The 20,442-nt window shown below is 43.1% G+C and overlaps 1 protein-coding gene across 1 annotated transcript in view; it reads right to left on the bottom strand.

The window, feature by feature from the left end:
* SPTB (spectrin beta, erythrocytic) overlaps window positions 1–16,578 on the bottom strand; it is a 191,124-nt gene extending 174,546 nt beyond the window's left edge. The window contains exon 1 of the mRNA XM_060175718.1: window positions 16,324–16,578. The gene's annotated coding sequence lies outside the window, so the exon portion shown is untranslated. The remainder of the gene's footprint in view (window positions 1–16,323) is intronic.
* Window positions 16,579–20,442: the final 3,864 nt, after the last annotated feature.

The raw sequence follows: 20,442 nt of genomic DNA, 5'->3' as shown, positions 1-20,442 counted from the left end.
CTTTGGGGAAGCAATTACAGAAGCCAGACCTTCCACCTTCTGCATCCCAAAATAACCTTGGGTCCATACTCCCAGAGGGTTAAAGAATAGGAAAGCTATCAGGGTAGGGGAGGGGATAGGGAGTTCTGGTGGTGGGAACTGTGTGGAGTTGTACCCCTCTTATCCTATGGTTTTGTCAATGTTTCCTTTTTATAAATAAAAGTAAATATTAAAAAAAGAAATGCAAAAAAAAGAACTAAATGTTGGATACATTTTTTAAAAAAATGAAACCAAATGGCTGCTTTTGTTAGGTTCAAGCTATGATTTTAAAATATGTCAGACCATATGCTATGTATGCATTGAACTTTCTTGCAGGGTACTAGCAACTGTTAACATTGGTGACTTTTTTGGAGTTGAACTGAAATTGGAAGCAAGAGGAATTACTTTTCATTGCATACTTTTAGACAAAGTGGAAACACATATTAACTATGCACATAGATTCACTTTATAATTGTAAGGTGTTTTTTTTTTTCCAACTTGGCCACCAGAAGATGTTTGGGCTCTGATCAATAATTTCAAACACTTCCAACTATAGCATGAACTGTACTTCAATCTTGTTTGTCCCACATAAGAATCTATCACATCATGGAGGTGTTTTGTGGATGACCTAACAGTAGTAGGATAAAATATTGCACAGAACTAACTATACATTCAAAATAAATACTTCAAAAACAAATAGATGTCAAGATTCACTCACAAAAAGTAAGATAAAATAAACAAAAAATAATTTCTTTTGGTGTATTTTAATAATGTGTCCATGTCCATCCCAAAGCAATGCCTTGATGAAAACAAAAACAAAAAATAACAGCTCCTAGTGCTTTTGAAAAGCTATAACCCAGTCTCAAGAAATGGCTTTTTCATTGTTCCAGTGGCTGAAGCCAAAACCAAGTGAGTCATTCTTGACTTACTCTTTTTTTTTAATTCCTTTTTTTTCCTGCCACCAAGGTTATAGCTGGGGCTCAGTGCTGGTACTATGAATCTACCACTCCTGGAAGCCATTTTTCCTTTTAAAAATTCATATATATATGAATTATATATATATATGTATATATATATATGATAAAACTGGGAGAAATTGGGAGAGGAAGGGGAGATGGATGCCTGCAGACCTACTTCACCGCTGATGAAGTGGGGGGGGGGCTTGAACTTGGGTCCTTGTACATGGTAACATGTGTGCTTAACCAGATGTGCCACTGCCCAGCCCCCTTGATTTATTCTTTTTCTCTCATCCCCATATCCAAATTCCATCAACTGTACTTTCAAAATCTATATAGAAGTCCCTCACCACCACCTCCCTGCTTCATCATCTCTAGGCTGATCCAGCACAGTAGCTTTCATTCCATACTGCCCACTCCTGTCCCACACAACCAGTCTCCCACAGAACAGCCAGAATGGTCTCCCTCAAACACAAATCTGACAAAAGTCACTTCCCTGCACATAACTTTCAATGACTTCCAGCCACATGGGTACCCAAAGTCCTTATAAAGTCTGTTTGATCAAGCCTGCTTGATCCTGATGTTACCTCCTGCCCTCTGCCATTGCTCCCTCCACTTCAGTCACATCAACTTTCTGACCCCTCTCTGGACATAGCAGTGGCCTGCCTTGGGACCCTTGCACTCTCTTCCCCCAAACATTCCGCATTCTCCATTCTTGGCTTCATCTGAGTCTCTGAAGAGAAGTCTCCTTAGAAAGTCATCTCCCTGACCATTCCATCTTGAATGGTAGATGATTCTTTCCCTTGACATGACTATATTTCTTCTTTACAGCAACTGCATCTGTTTAGCACCTGCCCTGCCCAACAAGACTGCATATTCCATAATTCCAGGCTTTATTTTACTACTTAATGAACTCATTCACTGCTATATCCCCTGAGCTGAGAATATGTCTGGCAAATAAAATGAGAGATCAATGATATTTGCTAAAGAGTGAAGTAAGTATAAATCAAACCACTCAGATCTATGGACAAAAACAGGCATTTTAAATCCCAACTGAGGCACAAGCATAATAGTTACCAGTAAATTTGGAATAAAGGAATAAAAAAAGTCAAAAATATAATAGACAGGCATATAGACCCATAATGTTTCTGTAATTTACTGGGAATCCACATGCATGTTCCCTACTAATTCATACTCTGCCAGATCATCAGTGTATATTCAGACAAACATCCCTGAAGTTTTGTAGCTAAAGAATAAATATTGTTAAAAGTTTCCTCCTTCCTCTCTCCAAAAGCAATGAACTTAGGCTGGAAACTGTGCTGAAGAAAGAAATCAATCACTGTCTCAACCAGAATGCCCAGGATATTCAATTTCTCCATAGAGAAGAAACTCTGGACAAAACCCCAGGTTTAGAACTAGGAAACCAGGTGAAAGTCAGGTTCTTATCATAAGCTACTAGAGGAACCTTAGACAAATCACTGTAGGTTTCTAATCCTGTCTCCTCAACCATAAACCAGGAATGATGAGCTCTTTCCTGCTTCTTCACATGGTCATTGAAAAATCTAATGAGTTGATGCATACACAAAGGTTCTTAAAACCTGGGGGCACTGTGCACCATCTGTGTGCAGTGCCACTGACCATCTGATCTAGTCCCTCCCCTGATCTAGAATCCTCATACAATTCTACCATGAACCTCCAATGGTTCAAACTTCTACACAAATTGAACCAAACCAAACCATCTCTCCAGTCATATGCCCTGCCTGGTCATAGAAACCATAGGTACTACTTCTCATTCTCTAATCATGCTATGTTGCACAGCTGTGTGAGTCTTAATGTTCAAACACCACTCCACCCCATCCTCTCTTCTTTCACGAGGGAAACAATAGGCATTTCTCCCATTTGAATCAGACATTTCATCCTACGGGCCTTAAGTCTGAACATCGTTCTCTTGAGAGTCCTGTTGAGCCACTGTTTGCTTGCAAACTCTTCCCACCAAGTAAGTCAATAGGCCAGCATGTCATAGTGCACTGCACAACAGGCCATTTCTATTCTAACTTTCTATGATTTGTGGTTCAGAGTCAGGACTACTAAAAGGCCTCTTCTTACTTTTCTATCCTTGAAGAAATATACTAGTAGGTGAAACTACCAGGCCATTCCTAGGAACCTTCTTGAAACGAGCAAAAATTGAGTTAAGTGACAGAACAAAGCTCGAAACTTTCCAATTCCATAAGTTACATCTTTAAGATATGCTTTGTTTTTCAAGCACTTACTGAAAGAATTTCAAAACTACATCAATAGTAATACAATAATAGTGGGAGACTTCAATACCCCACTGTCACACTTAGACAGATCAACAAAGCAGAAAACCAACAAAAATATAAGAGAATTGAATGAAGAGATTGACAGACTAGTCCTCTTGGACATTTTCAGACTCCTCCACCCCAAAAAACTGGAATACACCTTCTTTTCAAATCCACATAACACATACTCAAGGATAGACTACATGTTAGGCCACAAAGACAGCATCAATAAATTCAAGAACATCGAAATCATCCCAAGTATCTTCTCAGACCACAGTGGAGTAAAACTAACATTTAACAACAAACAGAAAATTATTAAAAGTCACAAAATTTGGAAACTAAACAATATACTCCTTAAGAACCACTGGGTCAGAGATTCACTCAAGCAGGAAATTCAAATGTTCCTGGAAACAAATGAAAATGAAGACACAACCTATCAAAATATTTGGGACACAGCTAAAGCAGTACTGAGAGGGAAACTTATAGCCATACAATCACATATTAAACACCAAGAAAAAGCTCAAATGAACGACCTTACTGCACACCTCAAGGACTTAGAGGAAGAGGAACAAAGGAACCCTAAAGCAACCAGAAGGACAGAAATCACTAAAGTTAGAGCAGAAATAAACAACATCGAAAATAAAAGAACCATACAAAAGATCAATGAAGCCAAATGTTGGTTCTTTGAAAGATTAAACAAAATTGACAAACCCCTAGCCAGACTCACCAAACAAAAAAGAGAGAAGACTCAAATTAATAGAATTGTAAACGATGGAGGAAATATCACAACTGACACCACAGAAATCCAGAGAATCCTGCGAAACTTCTATAAAGAACTATATGCCATCAAGCTAGAGAATCTGGAAGAAATGGAACAATTCCTAGAAGCATATGCCCTTCCAAAACTGAACCAAGAAGAACTACAAAATCTAAATGCACCAATCACAGACAAAGAAATTGAAACCGTTATTAAGAATCTCCCCAACAACAAAAGTCCTGGACCAGATGGCTTCACAAATGAATTCTACAAAACTTTCAGGAAACAGTTAGTACCCATACTTCTTAAGCTTTTCCATAAGATTGAAGAAACAGGAATACTCCCTTCCACCTTCTATGAAGCCAACATCACCCTGATACCAAAAGCTGATAGGGACAGAACAAAAAAGGAAAACTACAGACCAATATCTCTGATGAACATAGATGCCAAAATATTAAACAAGATCTTGGCCAACCGGATACAGCAACATATCAAAAAGATTGTTCATCACGACCAAGTGGGATTCATCCCAGGAATGCAAGGCTGGTTCAACATCCGTAAGTCAATCAATGTCATTCACCACATCAATAAAAGCAAAGCCAAAAACCACATGATTATCTCAATAGATGCAGAGAAAGCCTTTGACAAAATCCAACACCCATTCATGCTCAAAACTCTACAAAAAATGGGAATAGATGGGAAATTCCTCAAGATAGTGGAGTCTAAATATAGCAAACCTACAGGCAACATCATACTGAATGGACAGAAGCTGAAAGCATTCCCCCTCAGATCGGGGACTAGACAGGGCTGTCCACTGTCACCGTTACTCTTCAACATAGTATTAGAAGTTCTTGCCATAGCAATCAGGCAAGAGAAAGAAATCAAAGGAATACAGATTGGAAGGGAAGAAGTCAAGCTCTCACTATTTGCAGGAGATATGATAGTATACATAGAAAAAACTAAAAAATCCAGCAGAAAACTACTGGAAGTTATTAAGCAATATAGCAAGGTATCAGGCTACAAAATCAATGTACAAAAATCAGTGACATTTCTTTATGCAAACACTAAATCTGAAGAAGACATCCAGAAATCACTCCCATTTACTGTTTCAGCAAAATCAATCAAATACCTAGGAATAAAGTTAACCAAAGAAGTGAAAGACTTGTATGCTGAAAACTGAGTCGCTACTCAAGGAAATAGAAACTGATACCAAGAAATGGAAAGATATCCCATGCTCATGGATTGGAAGAATAAATATCATCAAAATGAATATTATCCCCAGAGCCATATACAAATTTAATGCAATACCCATCAAAGTCCACCAATTTTCTTTAAGAGAATAGAACAAACACTACAATCATTTATCTGGAACCTGAAAACACCTAGAATTGCCAAAACCATCTTGAGGAAAAGAAACAGAAATGGAGGCATCACACTCCCAGACCTTAAACTATATTATAAAGCCATCATCATCAAAACAGCATGGTACTGGAACAAAAATAGGCACACAGACCAGTGGAACAGAATTGAAAGCCCAGAAATAAATCCCCATACCTATGGACATCTAATCTTTGATAAGGGGGCCCAAAGGATTAAATGGAAAAAGGAGGCTCTCTTCAATAAATGGTGCTGGAAAAACTGGGTTGTAACATGCAGAAGAATGAAATTGAACCACTTTATCTCCCCAGAAACAAAAATCAACTCCAAATGGATCAAAGACCTAGATGTCAGACCAGAAACAATCAAATACTTAGAGGAAAACATTGGTAAAACACTTTCCCACATACACCTCAAGGACATCTTTGATGAATCAAACCCAATTGCAAGGAAGACTAAAGCAGAAACAAACCAATGGGACTACATCAAATTGAAAAGCTTCTGCACATCCAAATAAACTATTAAACAAACAAAGAGACCCCTCACAGAATAGGAGAAGATCATCACATGCCATACATCAGACAAGAAACTAATCACCAAAATATATAAAGAGCTCAGCAAACTTAGCACCAAAAAAGCAAATGACCCCATCCAAAAATGGGCAGAGGATATGAACAAAACATTCACTACAGAGGAGATCCAAAAGGCTAACAAACATGAAAAACTGCTCTAGGTCACTGATTGTCAGAGAAATGCAAATTAAGACAACACTAAGATACCACCTCACTCCTGTAAGAATGGCATACATCAAAAAGGACAGCAGCAACAAATGCTGGAGAGGTTGTGGGGACAGAGGAACCCTTTTACATTGCTGGTGGGAATGTAAATTGGTACAGCCTCTGTGGAGAGCAGTCTGGAAAACTCTTAGAAGGCTAGACATGGACCTTCCATATGATCCAGTAATTCCTCTCCTGGGGTTATACCCCAAGGACTCCATAACACCCAACCAAAAAGAGGTGTGTACTCCTATGTTCATAGTAGCACAATTCATAATAGCTAAAACCTGGAAGCAACCCAGGTGCCCAACAACAGATGAGTGGCTGAGAAAGCTGTGGTATATATACACAATGGAATACTATGCAGCTATCAAGAACAATGAACCCACCTTCTCTGACCCATCTTGGACAGAGCTAGAAGGAATTATGTTAAGTGAGCTAAGTCAGAAAGATAAAGATGAGTATGGGATGATCCCACTCATCAATAGAAGTTGAGTAAGAAGATCTGAAAGAGAAACTAAAAGCAGGACCTGACCAAATTGTAAGTAGGGCACCAAAGTAAAAACCCTGTGGTGAGGGGTAGACATGCAGCTTCCTGGGCCAGTGGGTGGTGGGAGTGGGTGGGAGGGATGGGCCACAGTCTTTTGGTGGTGGGAATGGTGTTTATGTACACTCCTAGTAAAATGTAGTCATATAAATCACTAGTTAATTAATATGAGAGGAGGAAAATTAATTGTATGTCTCGAAGTTTTTCAAAACATAAACTGAATCTTTTTAATATATAGGCTGTGTAGTTGATATGCAGATTATCTCAAAAGCCTAGACCAAGTAGATCAGAAGCAACCAATAGCACAGCTATATACAAGATACTGGGTATTGTACAGCAAACCCTAACAAAAGGACTTTTCAAAGTTAACCCAATTACCAAATAATGTGATGATAACATTAACTATCAATTGTCTTTTTGAACTCTAAGACAGCAGGAACCTCACATCTCCACTATAGAGCCTCTACTTTCCCCAGTCCTGGAACCCTTGGATAGGGCCCACTTTCCCGTATGCCTCTCCCAATCCATATCAAATAATATTGTATCTGCCGATCACAACCTAACCAACGCAACAATTGCCACCTCAACATGCTTCACTTCAGACTGTGTCCAGAGATTTCACGTGTGGAATGACAACCCTTCAGCTTCATTACTCGGGTGAGACCTTTCCTTTCATAGTATACTCTAATTCCATCTCAGGTGGTTCACTTTCTAACAAAGTCCCAAAACCTAGATATACACCAGTTTCTGTGAGAGAGAGCATATGTTCACATGTATCCATAAACTACTGCAAAATATATACCTGAAAGCAGAAGTACACTAGAGTTTGCAGTGAGTACCTCCCTAACACTTCCTCTCCACTATTCCAAGCTTTGGGTTCATGATTGTTCAACAATTTGTTTGGCTTTGTATGTTAACTCTCTTTTCAGTCACCAGGTTCCAGATGTCATCAGGATGCCGGCCAGGCTTCCCTGGACTGAAGACCCCACCAATGTGTCCTGGAGCTCTGCTTCCCCAGAGACACACCCTACTAGGGAAAGAGGGAGGCAGACTGGGAGTATGGACAGACCAGTCAACGCCCATGTTCAGCAGGGAAGCAATTACAGAAGCCAGACCTTCCACCTTCTACAACCCACAATGACCCTGCTCCCAGAGGGATAGAGAATGGGAAAGCTATCAGGGGAGGGGGTGGGATATGGAGATTGGGTGGTGGGAATTGTGTGGAGTTGTACCCCTCCTACCCTATGGTTTTGTTAATTAATCCTTTCTTAAATAAAAAAAATTTTTAAATTTTAAAAAAGATATGCTTTGTTTTATTTGAAGTGTTACGAGTTTTCAGGTAAGACACAGCCATATTTAAGTCTAGTACACAGGAAATGACTTTCAACTTATTCATTTTTAGGATTATCCAAGTTTCTGCTTCTTTTCGTGATTGTAGGAACTCCTGAATTGACTGTAATTCGAAGCAATTATTGCTCTCTAGCTGCCAAGTTGCTGTTATTATTTTCAGAAATATACAGGATTCTCTGAGCTCAGTTCAATGTAAAGTCTATTTTTTCTTAGCCCTGTGCCTTTTCACTTGCTAAATTTATAGCACTCAAATGAAAGAAGGAAAGGAAGCCATGCTTTTGCCCCACTGCTAATATGACATATGTCTGGATTTTAATTGCCCTCATAATTATACCCTTATCCAGGTCTGCAAAGCTAGAGTGCAGAAATTAAACATGATGGCAAAGCCTAGAGAGGCCTTGCTGAGGTAAGATAGCTTTGTAATATGCCCTAACACCAGGAAAAGGAAATTAAAAAAAAAAAAAATGAACTGTGGTATGGGAATATCCTAAGCTAGCCAGACAATCCACTGAGAAAGCATTTCCTGTCTAGGACAGCCTCTAAGACTGTGAGCCTGTGAGCTGGGGATCCCCTGGTGGTTTGATATTCAGCTCAGGCTGGCTGGAAATGGAAGAACTTGGATTGCTTGGCTGTGAATTAAGAAATAAGCACAGCAACAAAGGGAAACACGCTATGACATTTTCTAAATATTTACCAAGGGGAGCTGACAATTCAGTGAGTGGAGCCAGATTTGACAGAGAACTCTCCTGACTGCCTCCTACATCTCCCCTCAATCGCCATTTCTGTCTGCAAAAGCAGATGACCATCACCTCTTGGGGTCATCAAAGGAAAGAGCATCTTTGAGATAAGCCCAGCAAATGCTCCCTGCCGATTCTGGCACCCAGACCACTACATCCATTCTTCCTCCCCAGATTTCTGACCTAAAATAGAGGAGCAGCCAGCTACCTAGCTGTGGGAAATCACTTTTAAGAGAAAGCCTTCCTTTCCATAGTAATTTTCAGCAAGTAATACTCATATGGTCTCAGAACCCAGTATCCATGAACTTCCCTACTAGTCTTCATTATAAAATAAGATTTCTTATGGCTAAGAGCTGGCACAAAGGGTTGAGTACTCACATTACTATGTACAAGGACCCAGGTTCAGCCTCCCCCAGCACACACACACACACACACACACACACACACACACACACACACACACCGCCGGCTCCCATCTGTAGGTGGGAAGCTTCACAAGCAGTGAAACAGTGATTCAGGTGTCTTTCCCTATCTCCTCCTCCCGTCTCAACTTCTCTCTGTCCTGTCAAATAAAAATAGAAGGGGAAAAAAATGGCCACAGGAACAGTGGATTTTCTGTGTAAGCACCAAGCCCCGGGAATAACTTTGGGAGCATTAATTAATTAATTAATTAATTTAAAAATCAGATTTCTCATCACCCCACACAGCATCATTATTTTCATTCTTAATTCTCCACAGTTAATTGATAAATTTTAATCTGTAGATCTGGGGTTACAAAAAAAAATCATTATGGATAATGATGAAATGTATTTCATATCATGTAAAAAACGCCCACCAGTCCTGTTTCCTACCTTTTCAGGTCTTGAACAAAGAGAAAAATTTTGGTTTTGATCTCTCTTATGTTTTTTCTTTTGTTTTTCTAATATTTATTCATTTATATATTTTTAAATTATTTTATTTTATTTTATTTTATTGAATACAGAGAGAAACTAAGAGGGAAGTGGGAGGGAGAGAGGGAGAATGACTTCTGCAGACCTGCTTCACCGCTTGTGAAGCTTTCTCCCTGCAAGTGGGGACCAGGGGCTTGAATCCAGATCCTTGTGCACTGTAATAGTTGTGCTTAAGCAGGTGCACCACCACCCAGCCCCCCTTTTTTATTTTAATTTATTTATAAAAAGGAACCCTTCTTGCTTTTTAACCAGAGCACTATCTGGAGATTTTACCAGGGATTGAACATGAGACCTCAGAGCCTCAAGCATTAAAAGTTATGCTTGGGGGTCAGACGGTGGCACAGCAGCTTAAGTGCATATGGCGCCAAGTGCAGACTTAAGGATCCCCGTTTGAGACCCGGGGGGGGGGGGGTGGAGGGCCGGGAGTCTCTTCACAAGCGGTGAAAGAGGTCTGCAGGTGTCTATCTTTCTCTCCCCCCTCTGTCTTTCCTTCCTGTCTCAGTTTTTGTCCTATCCAACAACAATGACAACAATCAACAACAACGATAAAACAAGGGCAACAAAAGGGAAAAAATAGCCTCCAGGAGCAGTGGATTTGTGGTGAAGGCACAGAACCCCAGCGATAACCCTGGAGGCAAAATAAATAATTTTTAAAATTATGCTAGGGAGTCCGGTGGAAGCACAGCAGCAGGTTAAGCGCACGTGGCGAGAAGCCCAAGAATCCTGGTTTGAGCCCAGGGCTCCCCACCTGCAGGGGAGTCGCTTCACAGGCGGTGAAGCAGGTCTGCAGGTGTCTACCCCCACCCCCGCTTCCCCTCCTCTCTCCATTTCTCTTTGTCCTATCCAACAGCAACGACATCAATAACAACAATAATAACTACAACAATAAAACAAGGGCAACAAAAGAGAAATAAATAAATTAATTTTTAAAAAGTTAGGCTATCTCCCTAGTCCCTGGTCAGTGTTTGATTTTGAAATGTGAAACAATACACTTCAAAGCGCAATTTGGTGATTGAGTTTAAACAGTAGTCGGTATTTGGGGGTCCAAGAAATTCCCTGAGTCCTTTCTTTCTCTACTGCACCATAAACGCTAAATATTTGTCTATCTTAAGAGCTGTACTGTCAGGGGCCAGGCAGTGGCACACCCAGTTAAACGAACACTAGTAGTAAGTACAAGGACCCAGGCAAGATACAGGTTTAAGCTCCCTGCTCCCCACCTGCAAGGGAGTCAAGTCACTTCACAAGTGGTGAAGCAGGTGTCTTTCTCTCCTCCTCTCTGTCTTCCCCTCCTCTCTCCATTTCTCTCTGTCCTATCCAACAACGACATCAATAACAATAACTACAATAATAAAAAACAAAAAGGGAATAAATATTTTTAAAATGCAGTCCTCTATAAATCTAATAAATACTGGGAAGATAGTAGAACAGTTTAATGTTGTTGTTTTTTTCAGATTCCTTTTTTAAATTTCTGCGTCATTTTATTTTATTGTCTGAAAATATTCTTACTTTTTAAATTTACTTGGGGATTAATGTTTTACATTTGACAATAAATACAATAGTTTGTACATGCACAGCACTTGTTAGTTTTCCACATAACAGTATAACTCCCACTAGGTCCTCTGTCATCCTTTTTGGACCTGTACCCTCCCCCTGCCCCCCACCAGCCACCCCAGAGTCTTTTACTTTGGTGCAATACACCAACTCCAGAACAGTTTAATGTTTAATGCCTACAATTTAATGTCTAATGACTCCTCTCCTGCCTACTTCTAAAAAAAAAAAAAAATTGCCATCATTGCAACACTGGCCAGCTCCTCATGGGGCGTGAGCGCTTCCACACTACGATCATCATCTCTGGCATTATGCTATTCCACTGCAGAATACTGTGCCCCAGTATGGTTCCGTAACCCCCATGTCCACTTGGTCGATTCCAAATTATATTCCTCCATGAGGATAATTTCTGGAACCATCCGTTGCACCCCGGTTCCATGGCTGCCAGTTCTTAGCAACATCGCCCCGCCAGATATTCGTCGGGATGCGGCATCATCTAAGTTCATCTCCCACGTCTACGCTCGACCGGACCTGCCAATATACGCGGATATCTTCGCCCACCCTGTCCAACACTTGACGTCTCGTCACCCAATCTGGTCCCCTACGCCTACACTGAACTTCTCTGTTCCAGTCTCTTGGAAACAGAGTTGGCAGTCAGCTGAGGTAAAGAACAAACACCTCATCACAGACCCCTGCAAGCGTCAACCCGGCTTTGACCTAGCACGTTATGATTGGGCCCTCCTCAATCGCTATCGAACAGGCCATGGCCGGTGCGCCGCTATGTTCCATCGCTGGGGAGCCAGAGACGACCCAAACTGCCCCTGCGGCTACAGACAGACTATGACCCACATAGTCAACGACTGCCACCTCTCCAGATTCAAAGGAGGTCTCGAAACTTTACATCAGGCTCAACCTGACGCTGTTGACTGGCTACGGAAGAAGGGCAAACGCTAGAAGAAGTGCAATCACTACAAATCCACTGCCTCTGGTGGCCATTTTTTCCACTTTATTGGATAGGACAGAGAGAAATTAAGAGAGATGGGGGAGAAAGGGCCTCTTGGCCCTAACTTTTCCCTAACAATCTCTTCTCAAACTCCTTCAGTGGCTTACAACAACCACCATGGAAATAAATAAAGGCCAAACTCCTGTTCTTGTTGAGTGAGGGAAGAAAACAAATGCATCAATAGATACTTAAATCTATTTTGTAAATAAGAAAAAAAGAAAAAGAGGGCGGGACAGATAGTATAATGGTTATACAAACAGCCCTTTTGCCTGAGGCTCCAAAGTCCCAGGTTCAATCCCCCACACCACCATAAACCAGAACTCAGCAGTGCTCTGGTAAAAAACAAAAAAGAAAAGGAAAAAAGGTGGGGGGTCACCGGGTGGGGTGGTGGTACATGTGGATGAGTATACATGTTACAATGCACAAAGTCTCATGTTCAAGTCCCCAGTCCCCACCTGCAGGAGGAAAGCTTCACGAGTGGCGAAGCAGTGCTGCAGGTGTCTCTCTTCCTCTCTGTCCCCCCTTCCCTCTTGATTTCTGGCTCTCTCCAATAAATAAATAAAGATAAAAAAAAATTGCCAAGATAAAGCTACATATTCTCACAACCTCTCTAGAAAGAAAATTTTAGTGGTTTAATTAGGCAGAATTACAGGGGATAAATCCAAAACTGATGTTGAGAAAGAGCAACAGGCAAGTACCTGCACAGTGGGCCAGACTTAGTGACCTCCAAGTTCTGTTCCCACTCTAACAGCATTTGCCTCATGCTTCTTTTTTTTTTTAATACAGTCATTGCTTGTCCTATCATATTGTTCCCATGCATCATCAAGTCCTCCTAGCTACTTCCAGGGCTGAAAGGAAAATCTGTTTTCAAAAAAATCCATGCTTTGACTACTGCCAAAATTATATAGTTCTGTCCTTGAAACAATGACCTGGACATAATAGGCAAGGCTAACATCCTCTCAGAAAATGTGCCCAACATCCCCCATCTTCAGGCAACATTTTTAAAGCATCTAAGATATAAAGCGAACTGTCTCCCAAAGTCTTGATTAGGGAACTAAAAGACAATCCTTTAACCAAATCTTTCAAATTCAAACTTCTGAATCTCCTGCTCAATGTCTAACCCTAAAAAATTGGGTGGAGCTAGACCGCTAAGTTTGAATCCTGGCTCCACCTCTCATCTGCTATGTGATGGGAGGCAAACTAATCTCCTTGGTCCTGTTTCCTCATTTATAAAATGCTGATAACAGGAGCTACCTTGAAGAGCTACTGTGACAGTTAAACAGGAGAATACTCTAAGCATGTTTGTTCAGTTCTTCATTTATTCACCAAATGAGTGATTAACGGTGTGCCCACAACCAACTAGACATTCAGGTAGAACTAGTGCATAAAAGAAAAAGAAAAAAAAAACTTTCCAATTACCAAAAACAGTATGTGTGGCAGATACAGACAAAACTGTGGCAGAACTCTCAGGTTCTGACTTCAGTTCAAAACTTTCAGTCACACCTAGTTTGTCTTAAAAAGTCATTTTTGTTTTGTCAAATATCATCCCAGGAGGAAGTCTGCCACCTGTCATAACTTCACCTGTCCTAAAGCCCCAAAGTAGAACACCCAGCAGGTGTTCTGCTAAAGGACACCTTCAGAACCCTTGGAAGAAGCAAAGACCAGAGCAAAAGGTGATTTTCCAGCTCTCAGCTAAGCAAGCCACTGAGGAGAACTTGATAGGCCTGTGCCACCAGGCCTACCCTGGATGCCTGGGAGGTCTGGGGTGCTTACAATTCCACCAGTGTACTTTAAGTCTTCTGAGAACTTGGGATTAACTGGACTGCATCATCCCTCCAGTTACTGTTGCTGAGCCACTGGTAAAGCTAAGAACAACAGTTAATGGATTTAAAGGCCACAATGCCATAACGTAGGGTTTGTGTCTCTCAGCTCTGCTTTAGAACTTCTTGGGTTCTGCATAAATGGCCCATCTCTGTGGGGTCAACAGGTTTCAAGGCTGGTGGCTTCTTCATCATTGTTGACCTAATATTCTTTTTCCTAACTAACCCACAATCACCAGCAAAGTGCAAGCCTAGCTGTGGTGAGTGTTGGGCATACTGTGGAAAACAAGCATTTTTGCATTTGCAAAAAAGAATCTTCAAAGACATGCTGGAATCCAGGGCTCCTAACAACAATAAAAGTCTAACCCTGGAAAAGGAAATAGCCTGCATGTGATCATGGGGTGGTGGGAATGGTCAAAGAAGGTATCCTAAAATAAAACTCAGAACTATCTGTGAAGCTAAAGATTGCTTATTAGTGTGGCCCCAGAAACTCAGGCAGGCAGAATGCATGCCTGAGACCTCAGGCTTAATATCCAGCACAGCATATGGCAATTTTCCTCTCAATAAATAATCTAACTTCTTTTAAAGCAAAGTGGGATCATGGACACAGAGGTCACTAAGGGGGGCTAGGTGGTGGCACACCTGCTTGAGCACACATGTGACTATGTGCAATGACCCAGGTTCGAGCCCCCAATCCCCAACTACAGGGGGGAAAGCTTTGTGAGTGGTGAAGCAATGCTGCAGGTGTCTCTCTGTCTGTCTGCCTATCTCTCTGAAGGCCCTCCCTCTAGATTTCTGGCTGTCTCTATCCAATAAATAAAATAAAGATAATAAATTTTTTAAAGAGTTAACTAAAATTTTTGATTTGTAAGAACCTCTCAGTCAGAGTTACCTGAATCACTGTCCTTAGAAACTGAAGCACAGGTCATGAAGACCTCAAGGCTGTAGGTTTTGTCAGGCTGCCTCCTACCTAGAGGTGACAGCCTGGCCTATGCGAGTCACAGGAGTTCTTAGTGCAAAAAATACTGTCACTATACTCTCCTCCCCCCAACCGAGGCATCTAAACTGTACAAAAAAAAAAAAAAAAAGAAGCAGCAGCAGCAGTGGCTTCATTTTTCTTCAACGATTTAAGTGTGTTATTATTAACTCCTGGCACCTCTAATTGCTCACTGAAAATAGTAGTTTGGATATTAATAGGCTACAAATCAAGGTCCTACCTGGAGCTTGTTGTCACGGAAACAGTACTCAGCCTGCAACTACTTCCCCACCCTCCAAGTCTGGATGAGTTAGTGGGAGTTAGGAATTCTTTTTTTTTTCTTTATTGGGGGATTAATGGCTTACAGTCAACAGTAAAATAAATAGTTTGCACATGCATAACATTTTCACGTAACAATACAACCCCCACTAGGTCCTCCTGGGGATTCTTTAAGTGTTATTTCTCCTATTCTGCTATTTGTCAAGGCCAAGTTGTTGGAAAAGGCAGGGGTAGGGGATAGAAGACTGGCCCATTCAGAGGCTGTGGGATTCTCTGGGAGGACGAGTGGGGGTTCCTGGAGTATGGCTTGGGGCACTGGTATTTCCCATCCCCGCCCCCTTGGATGTGCACCTGGGTGCCCTCCCTTCAGAGCGCTCCTAGCGCCCAAAAACCAGACCCCCCCCCCTCCGCCGCCTCGCCCTGCGCCCCCAGGCCGGGCTGCCCGGGAGTGCGCAGCCAAGTTAGCAGAAGAGAATCTGAGCCGCCCTGAGACAGAGAAACCCCGCGGCGGGGGAGAGAAAGTGGGCAAGCGCAGAAGCCAGCGGGACAGTGAAGTCCTGGAGAAGGCGGCCCCTACCAAATCGCGCACCTCCCCGCTCGCCGCCCTCGCAGCGCCCCAGGGCGACGCTCCACGATCCCACTCTCCAGAGCTAGCGCCCAGCTCGCCCTGCGCCTCCGAAGCTCACACGGGTTCCCGCGCCCCGGGGTGTTCGCTGCCCCAAACTCAATGGCCTCCCAGACCCCGTGGGCCCCTCTTCAAACCCCACACCGGGGCTGAGTCCCCAGTCGGTCCCCAGGGCCCCGTGCGTCACGCGCCCCTGGGCCCAGCGCCACCCCTGCGCTGGCGCCGCGCGCCTCAGGCTTGCGCACCCGCACCCGCACCCGCACCCAGTCCCTCGCTCGGGCGGTCGGGCCCTCCCCGGACTCACCTGCGCTGGGGCTGTAGCGACGGCCACCCGGAGCCCGGGGGCGACAGCGGCGGCGCAGGGGGAGGAGGGCAGCGCGGGGCTCCTGGCACAGCGGCCACCGGGCGCCTGGTGCTGCCGAGCCACGGACCCGCCCAGAGATATAAATAACATTATCTGAGGAGGGACATTCCTGCCGGGGGACATCGCTGCTGCCGGGACCAGATAGTCCCGCGGCGGGGGCGGGGAGGCGGGGCCGCAGCCTCCCGCAGCGCCAGGCCCAGCCCCCACCTTCCCCAACCACTCCCGCACCTGCCAATCAGCTTCGGCGCTAGGGGGCACCTGCCTGGCCTCCGCCGAGCTCCTCCACCTCTCGGCAGACCTCGGGGCTCCCGCACTCCAGAAGCCCGCCCGGACCTCCAGCTGTGCCCCTGAGGCGGCTCACCTCCCGTGACCGCACGCCACCCCGAGCCCCCCGTGGCGGGAAAGGGGGCGGAGGGGCTCTGCGGCTCGGGCCTAAATAGAGCCTCAGGAGCGGCGAGGCGGGCCGCGGCGTGGATCCCTCCACTCTTCCGTCCCCACTGTGTGCAGTTAGGTTTAAAAGATGTAAATATAAATTAAAAGGCGCGCTTAGGCTGGAGGGCGGCAAGGTGGGAGGGTGGGCGAGGCGGGTTCCCGGGCCGTGCACCCCCACCACGTCAGGTTGGTTTTGGGGTACAAAGTGTTCGACTGGTGTGCGAGCGGCTAGAGGACCAAAAGGAGCAGCCTAAGGCCCCTGTCCCCAGCCTGCAAGCTCCGTGGCACGGCTGTTCTGTCTGCAAATCCCTGTCCCGAGCCAAGCTGGCTATGCTGGGGGCGCGCACTCTGCAGTCCCTTAGCGCTCACACGTTGCTGGGACTTTATCAACAGGCAAACTGCCACACCAGCTCACTGACACCTCCTGGCGGGTGCGGGTCGTCAGGTCTGCAGGGGCTTCCTCACTGCCAGCCAGGGAGGAATGAGGGTCTGTAGGCCTGCTACAGAGAAAGACAGGCACTCCACTTTGCATTGGCAATCCACTTCTTTGACTTTTTTTCTTTCCTGGATGCAAGGTTATTTTCCTATAAGCCTTAGTGGTACACTTTGTAGCTTTCATCTCTTTTCTCCATATGCCAGGGATGGTTTCGCACCAGTCAGCACCCCAGGTAATCTCAGGTATTATGGAGATGGTGGTAGAGATTGCAATTACATAGATGCAAGAAATGAGTTTTAACTGTGATACTGCCTGGTATTCTTAACAACAATGCTCTTACTCCTGAGTTATTTGCCTGGGAGTATAATTATCAGTTTTCTTGGATTCACTCGTAAAAAGATCTTTAATTGCCAGATGTGTGTGTGTGTTTAGAGCATATATTGAACATATTCAAAGACATTTCTGCTTTCTACTTCTACCACACTTCCTGAGAGTAAGCAAATTTAGACGCTGAGATGTACTAAGTAGGACAAACCCTATGGATATAACAAATGCACAAAATATTCACCCCTACCCCCAGTTAGCTGAACCCTTATTACAATTCAAGTTCCCAAGAGACGTAGTAATATCAGAAAAATAAGAAATTCCCTGGGCAGACGACCCCCCACCTATGTGTCCTGGAGCCCCACTTCCCCAGAACTCCGCCCCACTAGGGAAAGAGAGAGACAGGTTGGGAGTATGGATAGACCTGTCAACGCCCATATTCAGCAGGGAAAGCAATTACAGAAGCCAGACCTTCCACCTTCTGCACCCCATCATGATCCTGGGTCCATAATCCCAAAGGGATAAAGAATAGGAAAGCTATCAGGGGAGGGAATACAGAGTTCTGGTAGTGGGAATTGTGTGGTATTGTACCCCTCTTATCCTATGGTTTTGTCAGTGTTTCCATTTTATAAATTAAAAAAAAAAAAAAAAGACTCATGCCTGAGGCTTCAAGACTCCAAGTTCAATCTCCAGCACCTTCATAAGCCAGAGGTAGCAGTGCTCTGGTCTCTTTTCTTCTGTATCTTCCCCTCTGTATTTCTCTCATTAAAATTAAATAAATAAGATATATAAAAAGAAAAAGAAGAATGTTAGTGACTATCCATTAGATCAGCAATGATTTCACACACCCCCATTCTGATAACATTTAAGAAGTTGTGTGTTTATTACTGTGGTAGAAATAGAAAGGACTTTTTTCATTTAAAATTTATTTAAAAACCAGTTTCTATCAAAATAAGCACAAGAAAAAGCAAGACAACTTCAAAAGTAAACGTATATCTGAAATAAAAAATCTTTTTTATCTATTTTGAGAGAAAGGAATGGAGATAAAATATGTATTTGTGTTTTTAAAAACCTTTGTGAATAAATTTACTAAACAAATTCATAATTTCCTAGAATTGTAGCTCTGCAGTTACTTAATTATAGACTACATGAAGCAGAAAATGCCTTAGCAATAGGTTTGTGACACTGAACAGAAAACTTACATACATCTTTTCTTTGTAGGCTTAAAATTTATAATTTTCAACCAGAAGGAAAAAAATTAATGTGATAAAAGCACCAAATCATTGAACAGATTACCCCAGGATTTTACAAACCAGCTCAGCTGCTTTAGTTATCTCCACTTTAGCTGAAAGCTAAATAATTCAATACAACCTCATTTGCTACAAAGCCTGTTATCCTGACAGCATCCTCAAATTCTTTACAGCTAATAGAGTTACAATGAAGTGATAAATCAGAACTGAGGGAGAAAGGATGTGTAGAAGCAGAGAGAGAAAGGGCACTGTCAAATAAGAAGAAAAAAATGGCAGATCATAAGGAGTGGGGATAATACTTTGAGGAGAGTGAAAGAAGGTAGAAGAAAAGCTGATGTAAGAGTTCAAAATCAAAGTCATTGTTGTGGAGCGAGAGGAATTAAATCTTCAGAGACTTTCTAAGATGAGTATGGAATGCCTCCAGAATTGTATGTCTGAAGAGTGGGAGACTGGCCTTCATCTAGGGCTGTCCTCTAAGGAGTTCTACCTATGTTGATACCTCCGTTTTCTTTTTTTTTTTTATTGTTGTAGTTATTATTATTGTTGTTGTCATTGTTGGATAGGACAGAGAGAAATGGAGAGAGGAGGGGAAGACAGAGAGGAGGAGAGAAAGATAGACACCTGCAGACCTGCTTCACCGCCTGTGAAGCGACTCCCCTGCAGGTGGGGAGCCGGGGTTCGAACCGGGATCCTTATGCCGGTCCTTGTGCTTTGCGCCACCTGCGCTTAACCCGCTGTGCTACAGCCCGACTCCCTATACCTCCATTTTCAAGCTCCTCAGTGAGTCCCCCAACAAGCAACCTGCAGTTCTGAGGTCAGAAGGGAAGGTGTGCATTTGAGACTAGATGTTGCCAGTTAGGAAGTTAAGGGAACCCCTCACAAAACTGTCTGCCTGACTCCAGCTAAAAATCAATAGTTGAGGCCACCATAATATGAGTCAATATGTGAACAATCTAAAACACGAGGGAAATTTCACTTTCCAGATCTGTGTTCTCTAAAAGTTTCACATAGAGCTTGTACTATTTGATGATTAGTAGAGATAATAAAGATATTTGAGGTTAGATGGAGATAATAGATACAGCATGCGCAATTACCTTCTCTTCCTCCAAAATATCATGAAGATACATCTTTTTGAGGGGGCTGGGTGGTGGTGCACCTGGTTAAGCGCATGTAGTACTAAGCTTAAGGAACCACTCAAGGATCTGGGTTCGAGCCTCGAGCTCCCCACCTGCTCTGCTATAGATGTGACCCAGGTTCCAGCCCTGGCCCCCATAGCATTGAAAGAAGCTTTGGTGCTCTAGTCTCTTTCACTGCTTTCTCAGTTTCTATCTTTAAAAGGGGGAGGGGCTGGGCATAATGATTATGTAAAAGACTTTCATACCTGAGGCTTTATGGTCCCAGGTTCAATCCCCAGCACCACCATAAACCAGAGCTGAGTGGTGCTCTGGTCTTTCTCTCTTTGTATTTTTCTCTCTGTATCTCTCTCATTAAAAAGTGAAATACATTTTTAAAAGTTACAAAAGGGGCAGAGTAGAAGATAAGAATGAAAAAGAAGAATAAAATTTCTCAGAGTTGGAGGAAAGTTCCACTGCATTTAGAGCAAGATGGAAAGTTTTA

This window comes from Erinaceus europaeus, chromosome 16 (assembly GCF_950295315.1).
Source record: "Erinaceus europaeus chromosome 16, mEriEur2.1, whole genome shotgun sequence".
Taxonomy (NCBI): Eukaryota; Metazoa; Chordata; class Mammalia; order Eulipotyphla; family Erinaceidae; genus Erinaceus; species Erinaceus europaeus.
The sequence above is the reverse complement of the archived record's forward strand: the minus strand, read 5'-3'. Positions and strand labels throughout refer to the sequence as shown.